The 17,150-nt window shown below is 41.6% G+C and overlaps 1 protein-coding gene and 1 pseudogene across 5 annotated transcripts in view; both read right to left on the bottom strand.

Annotated features, from left to right (window-relative positions):
• Positions 1-17,150, bottom strand: part of MAP7D2 (MAP7 domain containing 2) — a 121,835-nt gene that overhangs the window by 66,215 nt on the left and 38,470 nt on the right. The window lies entirely within an intron of this gene.
• On the bottom strand, positions 1,368-5,436 carry LOC143671036 (zinc finger protein 644 pseudogene; annotated as a pseudogene).

Here is a 17,150-nt window from a genome sequence, read left to right as displayed (position 1 = left end):
CACTCAACAAATGCTCTGAATTCATGAAGGGGGAGCAGTAATAAGCACTGAGCACCTACTGCATGTCAGGCCCTAGGTGGTATGAAGACGCACATTTCCTTACCTCCCACAATCCTGTGACATGCTGGCTGCACGGCATGCTCCACTCAAAACTTTCTAAAGCTCGGTTTCCCCATACTTAAAAGGGGATGAAACACTCTCCTGGAATGTATGCCCTCGGGACTCGTCTTCTTGGAACTGGCAGCCATGCTGTGAGAATTCCAAGTCACACAGAGAGCTGTGTACAAGTGCTCTAGTGGGCAGCCACCACAGAGTTTCCAGTCAACAGCCAGCACCTATGGCTAGCCTGGAGAGGGGGCCATCTTGGACCTCCAGCCCAGCTGAGCTCCCAGAAGCCTGCAGCCACCACTGCCTCTGGCTGCCACCTCGGGGGAGACCCCAAGTGAGAGCCACCCAGCTATGCCTAGTCAAGATACAAGACACGAGAAATAAGGTGGCGTCATATCTGCAGTTTTGGGGTAACAGCAATAAACCCAGAGGACTAACCAGCCAATCAACCAAAAGCAAACAAACAGCACTTCCTATACCCAGCAGATTCCAGGGCCCTGCTGGAACTACTCCAGATGAGTCCATCCCATGTGCTCCCTGACCCTGGACTTCAGCCGCTTGTCCCACTTGTCAGTCACAACGGCTCTGCAATGGTTTATGCATTCCCCTCAGCCGTATGTCCTAGAAGCTGCCACTAGCACTGCCCCAGAGGAGGCCCCAGACAGGGCACCAACAGCAAGGTGACCCCTGTGCATCTACAATAGCCAGACTGGAACTGAGGAGGCTGTGGCTTCACCAGAGACTACCCAGAGCAGCCAGGAAACATGATCGGAAGGACAAAGGCCTCAAGGACCCCTGGTATATACCTGGACCAGTGAGGGACAGAAGGAGACAATGGATGAATTCTTGCCCTTGTTTCTCCCAGTGAACTTTTCTAAGTTAGAGGAATCTCATACAGTCTCTCTGGACATGTCTTGTAGGTCCAAGCATTCAGCTGTGTTTGCTTGCAAAGTTGTGGTCAGCTTGATAACACACCACTTTTTATTTCCCCTCCTTGCTTCCCTGGCTCACATCTACTCTCTTCTCACTCTTAGTTCCCTGGGAGGGTACCCCTCAATAAAAGAGTGGTATGTGTAAAAAAGGAGGGGAACTTTGTACATGAATGTTTATAGCAGCACTATTCACAGTAGCCATAAAGCAGAAATGTCCATCACCTATTGAACGAATAAATAAAATGTGGCACATCCATACATTGGAATATCATTCAGCCACAAAAAGGAATGAAGGGGATGGGGATAAGAGGGACTTGAGAAAGAATACTAACAGGTATGAGATTTTGGGGTGATGGAAATGTTCAGGGATTTGACAGCAGTGATGAATTGCACGGCATTGTGAATGTACTCAAAATGACTTATTTTACACATTAAAAGGGTGAACATTGTGTGAATCATATTTCAAATTTTTAAATTTTGCCAACAAACAAAAACATAGAACAACCTTAGGGAAGATTCCTAATCTCGGCTATGGCCCTGTTCCCAGTCTCCAAGTTTGTTTTTTTCCCACCCAAATATGCAGATGATACATCTGGTTCCAAGAATGCATTTTTAATAGAATGCAAATGTATGTTGTTCGTTTGGGTTTTTTTAAAATAATATATATTCCTGTAAAGTGTACTTGCTACACAATCCCAAGCGTTCTGTTATTAATTATATTCTGTAAAATGGGGAGCAAAAGTAAATGCTAGTAGTGGGAGAAAAAAATAAATGAACCTTAAAAAAAAAACCTACTGTTTTTTAAAAAACAAAAAGGAAGGGGATGAAATAATTTGCCAAGAAATGATAAATGAACGGTAATAAACAGCTGTTGTGATGATTAAATTAAATGATGCGTGGAAAGAATTTCCATATAATAAATGCTCATAAGTGTTAGTGGCCATTTTTTATTTGGATGGGTGGGGGAGGGGGTTATTTCGAGATTAAAGAAATGGAGACTCCAGAAAGCCAGGTGATCCACCCAATGTCACATTTAGTGGGAGTGTTCTAATTATCTCTCTGACCCTTGACCCAATGATTTCTTCTGGATTTTGTTGCTCTCTGGGAGATGGGGAAAGGGGATCAGATTCAGATCAACGGAGGGCAGGAAAGTGGAAATTCCAGAAAGGGGTAATGGTGGCTGTAAAAATATAGTACAAAATAATACAAAAAGCCTGAAATCTCACAGAACTTCAATCCTGTCAGTGGGAACTGAAAATCAATTGACCAATATCTAGAAACTTTTCACCTTTGCATGGAGATATATTGTTTTTAATCAGAAAACATCACATATTCCTGCCTCATCGTTTTCAACTACAACTTCAAAACCAATTAAATGCCTATAAAGGTACTAAACTTTCCATTTGAATTTATTTCAGTACAACACTAAATCTCAATTCCCAGTATGTCCTGTCAACATCCACACATACCTCAGGATGACTGCTTTAATGCAAGAGTGATGAAAATCAAAAGCACTAACATCACCAATGCTTATAGCAGCATTATTTACAATTGCAAGGAGATGGAAACAGCCAAAATGTCCATAACAGACGAGTGGCTAAACAAACTGTGGTATATACATACGATGGAATATTATGCAGTTTTAAGACAGAATAAACTTATGAAGTATGTAACAACATGGATGGACCTTGAGAACACTATTTTGAGTGCGACTAGCCAAAAGCTAAAGGACAAATACTGTATGGTCTCACTGATATGAACTGACATTAGTGAATAAACTTGGAATATTTTGTTCGTAACAGAGACCATCAGGAGATAGAAATAGGGTAAGATATTGGATAATTGGAGCTGAAGGGATACAGACTGTGCAACAGGACTGGACACAAAAACTCAGAAATGGACAGCACAATACTACCTAACTGTAACATAATTATGTTAAAACACTGAATGAAGCTGCATGTGAGAATGATAGAGGGAGGAGGGCTGGGGACATATTGAAATCAGAAAGATAGATGTTAAAGATTGAAATGGTATAATCTAGGAATGCCTAGAGTGTATAATAACAGTGAAATGTACAAGGTACAATTTTAAAAATGTTTTTGCATGAGGAACAACAAGGAATGTCATTACTGCAGGGTGCTGAAAATAGATGGTAATTAATATTTTAAAATTTCACCTTATGTGTGAGACTAAAGCAAAAAATGTTTATTTGGTACAAAATTTGTATTTTGACTAGTGCATTTCCTAATATAACTTATGTAGATAGCTTGGTTGAACACCATAAATTCTTGGAGTCTTGGGTAGGACATGAGATTTTGTTGGTTTGTCCAGAGTGATGCCCTGATGAATCCCAGAGTGATTCGATCAGTGAGTGGAAAAGTATCTGCAAAGCCCCCTTCGGGGAGTGGTGAGAACGGGGAGAAATTCAACTTCCCAAGTTGAATTCCTGATATTCTCACAAACAGTGTGGACAACCAAAACTATAGGCAGAGCCCCCAGTCTTGGGGTTTGTTCATATGAAACTTTTTTTTTATTATTAATTAAAAAAATTAACTAACACAACATTTAGAAATCATTCCATTTCATGTGTTTTTTTTAAAATACTTCCGGCTGAAGTAGTAAAAGGACACATCTTACATACATAGGTAGTTGTTTTTTTGATGACCCTGTAACAGAGTCTTTAATGAAAGTCTTTTTTGGTGGTTTTCTCTGAGATACATCAGAACTGACCACAGGGCATTTTACCACTGCTCCATGGGCAATGCCTCGATGGCATTCCAACTCATTTTCTGTCACTGCCATGAAATTACACTCTTCACAGCAGTAATACCTTTTATCTTTTCCATGGGTTTTAGCATGTTGCACAAATGTTTTAGGGCAATTGGTACCAAACACACACTGAGGACACTGTAACTGTGCACTTCTCCCTTCATCCAGTAGTTCTTTCAGTTCACGAATTTCCTCCATCAACTTCTGCCTTCTTTCTTGGTGAATAATCATATGCTTGAGAAGTGAGTTGCAATCTCGAAATGTCCGTCCACATTCTCTACAAGCATATGGCCTTGGGACATTAAGACGGTGAAAGTGACTATTTTCATCTAAATGACACATCATATGCCTGTGGGGGTGATTTTTCTTCCTAAAATTCACATTGCACTTTGTACAGGGGTAGAATTGCTGGCTCTTCCTTTGGTGCTGAAAGTGCAGGTGACTCAGAATCGCTCTCTTCACATTTCTTTTTTAAGGTATTTGAAAGAAAAGTGCTAGTATGAACAGGTGAACTGTCTTCTCCACACTTACCTGAGTTATAAATTAGATGTTGAAAAGCATCCACAGATTTCAAGTTTTCATCAGTTGATTCAGGCTTCACTTTTGATAATGCATATTCCTGCAAGTATACTGCTTATAGTTCTTCACTCTATTCCAAAAAGTTTACTTCTAGCGTTTTTTATTTACTGGGTAGACAATTAGAATCACTAAAGCAATCCTCAGTATAATGGGTTATCTTGCTTACATCCATTTTCCTCTTTCTCTTTTTTTCTTGACCTCCTTTAGAGTGAACTGGAGCTTTATCCACACTGTCTTCATTAGTCATAAGAAACTGAATGAACTCTTTTTGGGGATCCCAGTTTGTATCATTTTTTTTACCTAAATTCATCTGTACCTAAGGAAATTCCTGTTAATGTGTTGACACAATCATCTTTTACCAACACATCTTCACTATCTTTACCCACCTCTACTTGATTTACTGAAGTGCCATCTGACTTTATACTACTCCCTACAGAATTCTGAATGTCACAACCAACCAAAGCAGGGGTAGGTAGTTTTTTAATGGAATGGGTTGGATTCTTAGCATGTGCTACATCTAATAACAAAAATAAAACTTGTTGTTGACCTGCTTTCTGGGGTGTAGACAGCTGAAGATCAACTATTACCTTCAAGGTTGAACAAGATTTGGCTGTTGGCTGATCCACAGACTGTCCAGTGGTTAATGAAACACTGCCTTTATTCATATTGGAAGTCTTAGTTAAGGAGGAGTGTGAAACTGGTCCATCAACAGCAACTCCTTTAGGCAAGATAAAGTTTTCACTACAATCAGTAGGAGCCCCAGCATGTACAGAGTACACTGGCCTCCGCTTAAGGCTTTTTCAAATTCGTCCTTTAACAATTCTTTAGGCAGAGTCAACGTATTGTTTTTCCAAAATGATGGCTGACAATCTTTTGGTTTATGAACTCCACTCTCCTTTTCTGAGATAAAATTGTCATCTAGGAGTTCTTCTTTAGCACCAGTAGTATCTGTGTTTATCTTCAAATCATCCATATTGTTGGCAAGCCCATTTAACACATTTAGTCTTGGTTTTATTTTATTAACATCTTGCTGCAAGAACAAACTCATCCAAAATAAAATCAAACTTGCTTTCCTCTGGCAGGGATTAAGCTTCCAGGGACACAAAGGCCAGGGAACCAGACAGTATGGTGCCATGTGTGTCAAACCACGGCGACGTTGGGAGTGTGCGGCGTCCCCCAATCACACGCTGCTCTGTACGCTCCTGGGCTCCAACGGCCCCACTCCGCTCCCGGCTTTTCACCTTCGGCCCGGGTTCCCATGGCGCAGGAGCGTTGCTTTCCGGCCTCTGCCGGGCTGTGGGCTGTGGACTGCGGGCTGTGGGGGTGGCCCGCGAGGAGCTCCTGGGTAGCTTCACGCTGATCAAGTGTTGCTTGCAACCCGGTCTAAGTTTCAGTTCTTATTCACGTCACATTCCACTACAGTCATCGGCGTCAAGTAGGAGACAGCCAGCCACGCCATTGTGAGAAACGCTGAACCCTGTTCATATGAAACTTAACCCCACAAAGGATAGGTCAAGTCTACTTAAAATTTAGGCCTAAGAGTCACCCCCAAGAGAGCCTCTTTTGTTGCTCAGATGTGGCCTCTCTCTCCAGCCAACACAACGAGCAGTCTCACCACCCTCCCCCTCTCTGCGTGGGACATGACTCCCAGGGGTGTGGACCTTCCTGGCAACGTGGGACAGAGATCCTGGAACAAGCTGAGACTTAGCATCAAGGGATTGAGAAAAACCCTAGAATGAGCTGAGACCCACCATCAAGGGATTGAGAAAACCTTCTCACCAAAAGGGGGAAGAGGGAAATGAGACAAAGTGTCAATGGCTGAGAGATTCCAAACAGAGTCGAGAGGTTATCCTGGAGGTTATTCTTATGCATCAAGTAGATATCATCTTGTTATTCAAGATGTAATGGAGAGGCTAGAGGGAATTGCCTGAAAATGTAGAGCTGTGTTCCAGTAGCCATGTTTCTTGATGATGATTGAACAATGATATAGCTTTCACAATGAGACTCTGTGAATGTGAAAACCTTATGTCTGATGCTCCTTTTAGCTACTATATCAACAGAAGAGTAGAACATATGGAATAAGAATAAATAATAGGGGGAACAAATGTTAAAATAAATTTAGTTTGAAATGCTAGTGATCAATGAAAGGGATCAGTAAGGGGTATGGCCTGTAAAATTTTTTTTTCTGTTTGTTATATTTTTCTGTTGCCTTTTTATGTCTTTTTCTGAATTGATGCAAATGTGTGGGAAATGATGATGATGAATATGCAACTATGTGATGATATTGTGAATTGCTGAGTGTATGTGTTGGGAATGTTTGTGCTTCTTGTAATTTTTTTTTTAATTAATAAAAAATTAAAAAAAAAAAAAGCACTAACAGTTAAAGAACATTCCTGTCTGGCAACCTGACTTTTCTTCAAAATGAAATTCATATCCATTAAAGGCCCTCCGAGAGAGCATCCATACATCAACCCATCCATAAATTAACCCTTAATCACACCAGCATATGATGTGCAAAAAAGAAAACTCTGTACTATTAGCATTTTCAAAATCTCAGATCCTAGAATCTTGGATTCTAGAATCTTGGGTGGAACTGTTCAGAGGCCACTTGATGCCTCTATCCCTCCCCTCCATTAGAAAGAGAACTGTTTTCTCAACTTCCTCCATTCTGCCCATTCAATGTGGTGGGTCAGTTCTTGGGCTTTTTTTATATAGATGGAGAGTATGGGTACAAAGAATTTCAGGACTGAAGTGAATCACTTTTGATTAATCAACCTTAGAAAAGGGACCAAAAGCTGGTTGTAGTGGGACCTCCTGTCCCAGATGGTGGAGACATCTGCGGTAGCCACCAAAGATGCCACATTTCTACCTGGCCAATCCTAACGCTCCTGGGACGGATACCTACTCGGTCATGCCCATGACAGGGGGCATTCCAGGACTGTTCCATGTGAGGCTCACCCTCTGTTCTGGTCTGAATCTATGGTGGACCCCAGAAAAGCCATCCTCTTTGATCATCATTCAATATTGCTGGGTGGGAGCATTTTGATTGTTTCTATGAAGATGTAACCCACCCAACTGTGCGTTGTAACTTCTGATTAGATGATTTCCATGGAGGTGTGTCTCCACCCACTGAAGGTGGAGTTGCTTGCTGGAATCCTTTAAAAGAGGAAACATTTTGGAGAGAGTCCCTTTTGGTAGAGCCACGTGAAAGCCAGCAGACGCCGCCATGTTCACCGTGTGCCCTTCCAGCTGAAAGAGAAACGTTGAATATCGTCGGCCTTCCTGAACCAAGGTATCTTTCCCCAGATGCCCTAGATTGGACATTTCTATAGACTTGTTTTAATTGGGACATTTTCTCAGCCTTAGAACTGTAAGCTAGCAACTTATTAAATTCCCCTTTTTAAAAGTCAGCCCATTTCTGGTATATTGCATTCTGGCAGCTAGCAAACTAGAACGCTCTCCCACCCCCTAAGGTGGTGGATCATTGGAATGAGAAGAGAGCCATGTTTGGGGTATATGACAACATCGGGATCTGGGAAACTTTGAAAAGCACCCCAAAGAACTAATCAAAGGTCCCAGATGGCTTCAAAGCTGAAAGGGCAATGAATTGCAGTGCTATATCAGAAAGAAGAAGATGGTTGGGAATCAGATGTTCACTGATGACGTTCACGACCTTAACAAATGCATTAGCTATCTCTACAAACACTTCAACCGGTAGAAGAGAAGGTTGGGGATTGTGGAAGTCGTACATCTGTTACCCTGAAAGGGGGAACAGAACTTTTCCTTATGAGGAAAGGACTTTGTATGTTCTCTAAAATAAAATGGGGCTTCTTTGGAATGCGGGAGGGGAGAGATGAATTGGAGGGCCAGAGAGAAGAAAGTGAAACAGAGATGGGGAAGAAGGAAGCCAGGAGACATGCTTGGGTGCTAGTGAGTGGGGAGAATTATGGCTGGGAGTCAGGCACAGGAAAGGTTGCTAAAGACTTCTGGAAGGTACAAGGGAGTGTCTGATATTGGAAGTCAGAAGAACAAAGAGCTGTGGGTTAGGAATTCCATCCTCTGACATTCTGCTCCATTAAAGATCTCAACTGTTTTTAATCTCTACTGAGATTAATTGAACTACTGAACTATTTATTTGGCTATTATGTGGGGTTCTGCTATTTATTTGGGATATTTATTTCAGATACAAATACCTAAGCAAGAACTAACCTCATGGAAATCATAGGATTGCAAAGATCTCTCAGTTGACATTTATTGCACTTCTGTCTCTGACAAGAGCCAAGCCAGGTGCCTTCAACTTGAAATTTGTGTCTCAGGAAGATGCTATTTCCCCAAACAGCTTAACAACTCTGGAGCATTTTTTTTTCTTTTTTGGTGGGGTGGAGCAATAATAATCCAGTGATTCTCAAACTTTAGCATGTATTAGAGTCACCTGGAAGATGTGTTAAAAACAGATTGCTGAGAGGGAAATGGTGGCTCAGTGGCAGTTTTCGCCTGCCATGTAGGAAACCGGGTTCAATTCCTGGTGCCTGCCCATGTGAAAAAAAAAAAAAAAAAGATTGCTGGCAGAGAAATCCGGGAGCTGAAGTAACTGCTAGAGCTAAACTAGAAGAAAATGTAGGGAAAATCTTCAAAACCTAGTAATAGGAGGTAGCTTCCTAAACTTGACACCCAAAGCACAAGCAACAATAGAAAAAAGATAAATGGGAACTCCTCTAAATCAAATGCTTCTATACTTCAAAAGACTTTGTCAAAAAGGCAAAGAGGCAGCCAACCCAATGGGAGAAAATATTTGGAAATCACACATCAGACAAAGGTTTGATATCCTGTATACATAAAGAAATCATACAACTCAACAACAAAAGAACAAACAACCCAATTATAAAATGGGCTAAAGATATGAATAGGCATTTGTCTGAAGAGCAAATACAGATGGCTCAAAAGCACATGAAGAGACACTCATTTTCATTAGCTATAAGGGAAATGCAGATCAAGACTACAATGAGATACCCCCTCACAACTATAAGAATGGCTGCTATTAAACAAACAGGAAACTATAAATGTTGGAGAGGATGTGGAGAAACTGGGACACTTATGCACTGCTGGTGGGAATGTATAATGGTGCAGCCACTATGGAAGACTGTTTGGCGGTACCTTAGGAAACTAAATATCGAGTTGCCCTATGATTCAGCAATAGCACTACTTGGTATATACCCAGAAGAGCCGAAAGCAGTGACACAAACAGACACTTGCACATCGATGTTCACAGTAGCATTATTCACAATCACCAAAAGATGTAAACAATCCAAATGCCCATCAACAGACAAGTGGATTAACAAAATGTGGCATATAAATACAATGGAATATTATGCAGCAGTAGGACGAAATAATGTCCTGAAGCACATGACAAGATGGATGAGACTTGAGGACATAATGCTGAGTGAAATAAACCAGATGACCAATGTAAAAGTCAAATTAGAGGTTTATAATACAGAATATAGGGGACTTAAAGATACATAGAAGCTAGAGACAGGTGAACAGATAGCTAATGAGGTTGAATTCAAACGTAAGGGGATAGATAGAAGTGAAGGTGGTTCTCCAGTGGGTCTATAAGTAATATTTTATTTTTCTTTGTATGCTGCATGGTAGGGGTCACATTTCATTCTTTCTCCATATGAGTATCCCCTTATTGCAGCACCATTTGTTGAATTTTTATTTTGTTTTTGTTTGTCTTTTCGTTTGTTTGTTTGCTTTTGGGAAGTACATGGGCCAGGAATGGAACCTGGGTCTCCCACATGGCAGGTGGGAATTCTACCACTGAACTACCCTTGCACTCCTATAAGTAATATTACCATATTGAGCATGAACAAGATTGAAAGGGGTTGTATAGACGTATGTATGTATGTATGATGATTGTAAAGCCTTTATCTTGTGCCCTTGAGACTGTAAAAAAAAACCTTGTGACTGACCCTCACTTGCATCCCTTTTATCCGGCTTTTCAACTTCAGAGTTTTATAATCGCTAAAGAAAGCCCCTAATGTTTACTAATGAAGGGCCTTGAGTCAGTCCAGAACTAACCCACCCTAATTCTAAGGCTGTCTTGATAAACGAGGCTGGATCTAACCAAAATAGGCCTGTTTGACATGTGCAGTAGTTAAACTTAACCTATAAGTGACCTATAACTTATTATAATACTAAAAATTACACCCATCATCATATTAAGGGTGCCATTTTCTTACATACATTCTGTGACTAAGCATGTCATCAATATGTGCATGCTCAATAATTAGATCACCTCTAATTATATCATCCAGGGCCATTGTGCTCATTATCCTAAAACTTGCCCATCTTTTGATAATTTAAAACTATCAGAGTTACTGCAGTTTGGGGAGACAGATTTTTAGGCTAATAGGCCATCCTGATCTCCTGCTTGTTCCTAGTAATAAATGCTCTCTCTCTTTGAAACCCTGGTGTCTCAGGAATTGGTCATTTGAGCACACTGGGCAGAGAACCCACCACTTCTGAGCAATACCAAGAATACACTTTAAAGCATGTATACAGGTGCCAAAATGCCCTGGAAAAGAAAGGACTAGAGAAATAGAGTACTTTAACAACTACCTTAGGAATATAAAAAAATCTCTGGTTCTATGTTTTCTAAAAATATGCTCACTGAATTCATAGAGGTTTCTCCTAAAACAGTTAACTGAACTACATTATCCAGAGAAATGCACACTTGATAAAAGCCATTACTAAATGACTCAAATGATTCCTAAATTATTTCCTTAAATCACACTTTGTACAGCTAAGAGAATGACTGGCTTAAAATAAACAAAACAAAAAAATGTAGAACTGGGTGAAGTCCAAACAATCCAGAAAAGCAGAGCACATTAACATGAAGGTCAAACAATAATAGGAATAAATGTCTATCCCGAAATCTGCCATATAATAATCACCAGGCTGTCACAAAATTATCTGTATAGGGTTAATGGAAGAAGAGACAAACAGCAAAGTCCTATAAGAATTTCTCCAAGTCTCACCTTCTATAAAATAGGGGTAAGAAGAGTAAGTACCTATCTTACTGTGAGGATTAAATGAGAGATCATCTACAATGCGTAACTGTATTCAGTACATAGTAGGAGCTCAACAAACTTAGCTATTTGATGCTAGCTTAATCTATTACACATGTTCCTATTTGTGCTTCTCCTTTTTCTACTACTGAAGTCTTCCTGTTTCACATGCCTGAAAACAAGCAATGCTGTCCTAAAGAGAATGATAAGATATACTTATTACAATACTTTCAGGGTAAAACCAGGATGAACATTCTTTCTCCATAAATATTATATTAGGCACAGGTGTATGTTCTCTTGATTTCTCATCTTCTACAAGCAGTATCAGTCACCCACCATTCCTAGTTTGTTTGCTTGTTTCTGTCTACACCTGCATACACATGCCCCTACTGGTAAATCAGTAAAAGTGGGATCCTTTCCTTTAGTAGGTGTTTTAGTTTGCTAGCTGCTGGAATGCAATACACCAGAAACGGAATGGCTTTTAAAAAGGAGAATTAAATGAAAGTTGCTAGTTTACAGTTCTAAGGCTGAGAAAATGTCCCAATTAAAGCAAGTCTATAGAAATGTCCAATCTAAGGCATCCAGGGAAAGATACTTTGGTTCAAGAAGGCTGATGATGTTCAATGTTTCTCTCTCAGCTGGAAGGGCGCATGGCGAATATGGTGGCGTGTGCTAGCTTTCTCTCCTGGCTTCTTGTTTCATGAAGCTCCCGCATGGGCGTTCTCCTTCATCATTTCCAAAAGTCTCTGGCTGATGGACTCTGGTTCTCTCGGCCTTGAGGCTCTAAGAAGAGACTCTCTCCAAAATGTATCCTCTTTTAAAGGATTAATGGGTCGAGTCACAACTCCATGAAAGCTATCTGATCAAAAGTTACCACTCAAAATTGGGTGGGTCACATCTCCATGGGAACAATCAAAATGCTCCCACCCAGCAATACTGAATGACGATGAAAGGACACGGCTTTTCTGGGGTCCATCACAGATCACAGATTCAAACCATCACACCACCTTTACTACATACTTCCCAGGGGTGGGGGTTGGGGCTTGTGAAAATGCTAGGCACGCAGTGGAATTCAAGGTCAGCTCACTTCCCCTGATGACAGATGAGAACACAGACAAGAGAAGCTGAGGCAGATGCCTTCCGAGTCCCAGGCATGGAATCATAAGCACCACAGTTCAGTCTTCCCAAGAACCCCACTAAATCCCCCCAGGAATCCCTCTGGCCCAACTTCCCAAGACGTCACGGTCTCTACTCTAAGTCTTGTTCTGTGGGGCTAACTTACTTAGGAGGTGAGATGAACCACGTCAAAAATAGCAAAACAAGACAAAGGCTAGAAAAACCCAACTGAGGCAGCATCTGCTGAGCACCATGAAACAAAAAATTAACTCCTTCCCTGGCTCCTTCACCAAGTGTAGAAGCAGGATTTACCTGGATTCATGTTTCGGTAATAAATAGAATACAAATATGCATGGTTTCAAAATAACCCCAACATGCAGAGTTGAGAGGCTATTCTGGAGGCAACTCTTACGCAAGCTTCAGCTTGATATTGCTAATTGCCATGGTTTGCCAAACCCCAAGCAACACTATTCCCGTTAACCCTAAAGAACGGCTAGGGCTATCTGCGATTCTACAAAAGTTTCATGACCTAAGATTACTTTCCAGAAACCTACAACCTTCAGATGGATCTTAGGTCAGGTAAGTCCTGAAACCTAAAAGGGCCAGCGTCTCCAGGACATCAACTAATTCCATCCCCCTATCCCATATTGTTGACACCCATTTCTAACATGAGGAAGTTAGAAAGGGTAGAGCCCAAATGCCCCTAAAGATTGGGAGAAGGCTCGAAGGAGGAGTTATAACGGAGAAGATAGAATTTAACAAATGAGTATGACTGTGGAATCATTAATATTGATATTTCTTTTAGTCTCCAGTATCTTAGAACAATAAGAAGGAAAAACCTGAAATTGTGGAAATGTAGCCCATACCAAACTTTGAAATCTATTCTACAACTATTTGTTACAATGTACATTGAAATTTATTGTTTTTGTAGATATGCTATATTTCACAGTAAAAAAATGTTTAAATGTTTTTTTAAAAAAAAAAACACATGCACAGCTTTCTGTTTCCAACAGCCTTTGCTAGTTAAATGGAGCATGCACAGCAGGCACAGAATGGGACTCCCCAGAGGAACTGCATGACAGCTCTGAGATGCTCTCCGTGCCTCCTTTCCCATCTGTGCCTCCTTCTCTATCTGCACCTCCTTCCCTGCATAGCAGCTATGCCATCATCTTCCCTCCTCCTCCATGGCTCCCTGCTCTGTGCTCTTCTCTTCATCACGGAGTTATTTTTGTGTGCCTGGTTCTTCAGCAACAAGAAATTGGCCACTACCCATGCCACTGGGGGTGATCACAATAAAAACAGGGGAGGAGGGGCTGGCTCCACAAAAGGAGCAAGTATGGTGAGCAGAGTTGAGTATGGAGACTTCTGCTGTGGGAAGAAGACTTCACCTTGGGTTCCTTTAGGGATGGAGTGGGGGGGCCTGACACACAGGGCTTTGGCACAGATAGGGCATCACTGGGTAAAGAGAAAAGTCTCATCTGATGCAACTGTGCAGACACAATGGCCCTTGAAATGCCCTTCCCTCCCCAGAAAGTACAGAGAAGACAGCTGGGTCCAGTGCCTCTGGGAGCTGGAGCTCCAAAGTCAGGCTGCCCAGGTTCTAACCCCAGTGGCCCCAGCCTTCTCATCTGGAAATGGTGATGATGGCTGAGAGCATGAATTGGTCACTTGGGGTCACTCTGTCCTCATTGTTACAGGGTTGGCAGGAACCTTCAGACCCCACCAAGAGCAGCCCCCTTTTAACAGACTGGCCACTCCCCTTTGCCATCTCAGTAGGCCCGAGACCTGAACTTCAACCACAGGTGAGCAGCTCAAACCATTCCAAGTGAGCCACTCTTCTCTTTCCTTCTCCAGGCCCCTCCATTCCCAGTCTCCACTTATGGCAGCTCCAGCCTCAACATGGAAGATGACCCCAGTTACTCCAGCTGGTCCAGGGCCACAAAAACCACATCCAAATCATCAGCAAGGGCTGAGGCCTGCTTCATCCACCAGCCAGCCTAAGCTCCAAGAGGACTCCTTAGGTCTCAAACAAAATACAAAGGGGAAATAAAGGGACCAGAAAACCAAATCACTTTCTGTACTGCAAATAATTTTGAGACATGAAAATGACTTAAAAGCTGCCACCCTGTTCCTTTCCTCCTTGAAAAGTCTGTTCATCAGGGTCTCCCCTTGCCTGTGTTTTTTGCATCCTTGGCCCAGCCACAACACAATTCTTAAACAAGGAAGATCTTCAAGGGCACCTTGAGACCATGAGGCAGAAACAGTTTCCTGGCACAAATAGATTATTTTTAAATGCAAGACCAGAGCAAAACGTGTGTCCTCACTCAACATTTGGAGCAGTCTAGCTTGCCTTCTGGATGACCTTGCAGATTATCTCCAGCCTGTTGATCCAATTTACACCCTACCCACTCTGACCCTCCATCCCATCCCTGCTAAAATCTTCACAGGAAAAACAAAAGGCATGTATCTTTAAGTTCTACTTATTGCTACCAGTGGTCAAAAGATCATTTTGAAAATAATACAATTACAGATTATTACATTGATAAAAGAAAAGGGAAAAAGTGGATCTCGATATTTGATTCTGGGAAAGATATTTGAAAAACAGCAAGGACACAAAAGATGAAGTCCCAAGGTTCATGGACACAAGCAGGCTTCTATTTCAAGTGTTCTACAGAAAAGGTCCCTGCCTTTAAAAATCAACAAACACAAAAGGTTTTGTGCACTACAGTTATGTCTGAATCCAGGCCCCTCAATTCTTGTGACTGTCACTGTTTCTTTGTTTTTCATTGCAGGAAGATAAAAACAGCTAATGTATGAATTTTCAAATCCTGCATGTTACCTTTCACCAGCAAAAACCTTCATCAAAGAACAATAATATGCTGTTACCATTTAAGCCTGCTAGCCCACCAAGGCCATTATGTCTCAGATTCATCAGATTCATTTAAATTAGCCAAAATGGCACACTTAAAGGTCCCTACATACATTTCTATTACAGCTAACCAAAAGCCAGTGCTTTTATATGACCTTTGCTTTTAAAACTGGCACAAATTCTTATATTCTAATACAGTGGCTCTCAACTGGGGGCAATTTTGTCTCCCAGGGGACATGTGGCGATATAGGAGACTTCTTTGGTTGTCACAACTTGGGGGGTGGGGGGGCTACCTGCAACTAGTGGGTAGAGGCCAGGGATGCTGCTAAACAGCCCTCAATGTACAGGACAGCCCTGACAACACAGAATTATCTGGCCCCAAATATCAACAGTACCAAGGTTGAGAAAATCTACTCCAATAAGCTACACTATGTGTAACAGAAAAACCTCCTACAGTACCCACTACACACCTTGGTTCATGTTACTTCAATCCACAGCATACCAGAAAGGTTATAAAATGATAAGACACAGAATAAACATGGTTCCCATTTGGGCAACTATGTTATAAACTAGCAATATCTGTCCTATTTTTAGAATACTTCAAAAACAGAGAATTGATAGACTTCTCATAAGTGTTCCACAGCATCAATAGGCATCATCTGTTCCCCTATCCAGGGCTGTGGCAAAGTGCACGAATACCAGTAGTGAGGTTTTTATAACAATCTAATGACACAAATGCCCAAATTCCCCCAATTCCTAGATGCAGTGCAGGGAAACCACAGTGGGACTCAGCAACGGAGGCAAAAAAAGAAGTGGGTTGCCTCAGATCTGGAGTGAGAAGGCCCATCATCCTTTCAACATGCCACCTTGAAGAGGTAAAGCATGCTCCATCTGTGTTCCCAAAGGCCTGCATAGGCCCTACCTGGCAAAGAGTTCCCTCCAAGGACACTGGCACAAATCACACCCTTTAATCATAATCCCTGCTGATGAAAACAATTCATGCTGTGTCTTACAACTAATATCCTGTCTCCTTTCTGTGGACATTGGCAAAGGGGTGGGGAGTAGGGAAGAGAGAGAGATGGAAGTGGATTTGATCCCACAAAAACCAATAAGCATTTGAAAAGTGGGTTTATTTTATTTGAGCAGCACTAAAAGAAAGTTTTATGTATTTGATCAGTTATTTAAAAAAAAAAAAAGAAGGTATTTCTCTTTGGGCACCTTTTCACCATAAAGAACCCATAAAATGTAGGTTGCCTCACAATGCAGCTACTGTGTTCCTTTTTATAGTAATGGGAATGAAGTTTGTGTTCCCAAGGTAACCGGAGATTTCACTCATCGATACACACTGAGCACTTTCATCAGGCATGGTATCAATCTTTTGAGGTTTAACAATTAGATTTCTCTGCTAAGCACAAGGCACAAGGCTTCTAAGCACACCATATATAGCCTAGATGGTCACCAAACTTAAGAAAGGTAGGTATGGAGTAAACACTTTCTTCAGTTTTCCTTCAGGTGATCATTCAAGTTGATAACCAGCCCACTTTGGTGGATTACCTCTTAGTCCTTTACTCTATGCAGATAGGTGTCTATGAGGACCATGCAAAAGGCACCTGAAACACAGGGGACTTTGAGGCGTGGCCAGTCCTTCCACGGGGGCCTCTTCCCACTGTCCTTTCCTCACCCTGCCCCCTCACACCACAAGGTCCACCC

Source organism: Tamandua tetradactyla, chromosome X, assembly GCF_023851605.1.
Source record: "Tamandua tetradactyla isolate mTamTet1 chromosome X, mTamTet1.pri, whole genome shotgun sequence".
Lineage (NCBI taxonomy): Eukaryota > Metazoa > Chordata > Mammalia > Pilosa > Myrmecophagidae > Tamandua > Tamandua tetradactyla.
This window is presented reverse-complemented; position numbering and strand designations above follow the sequence as displayed.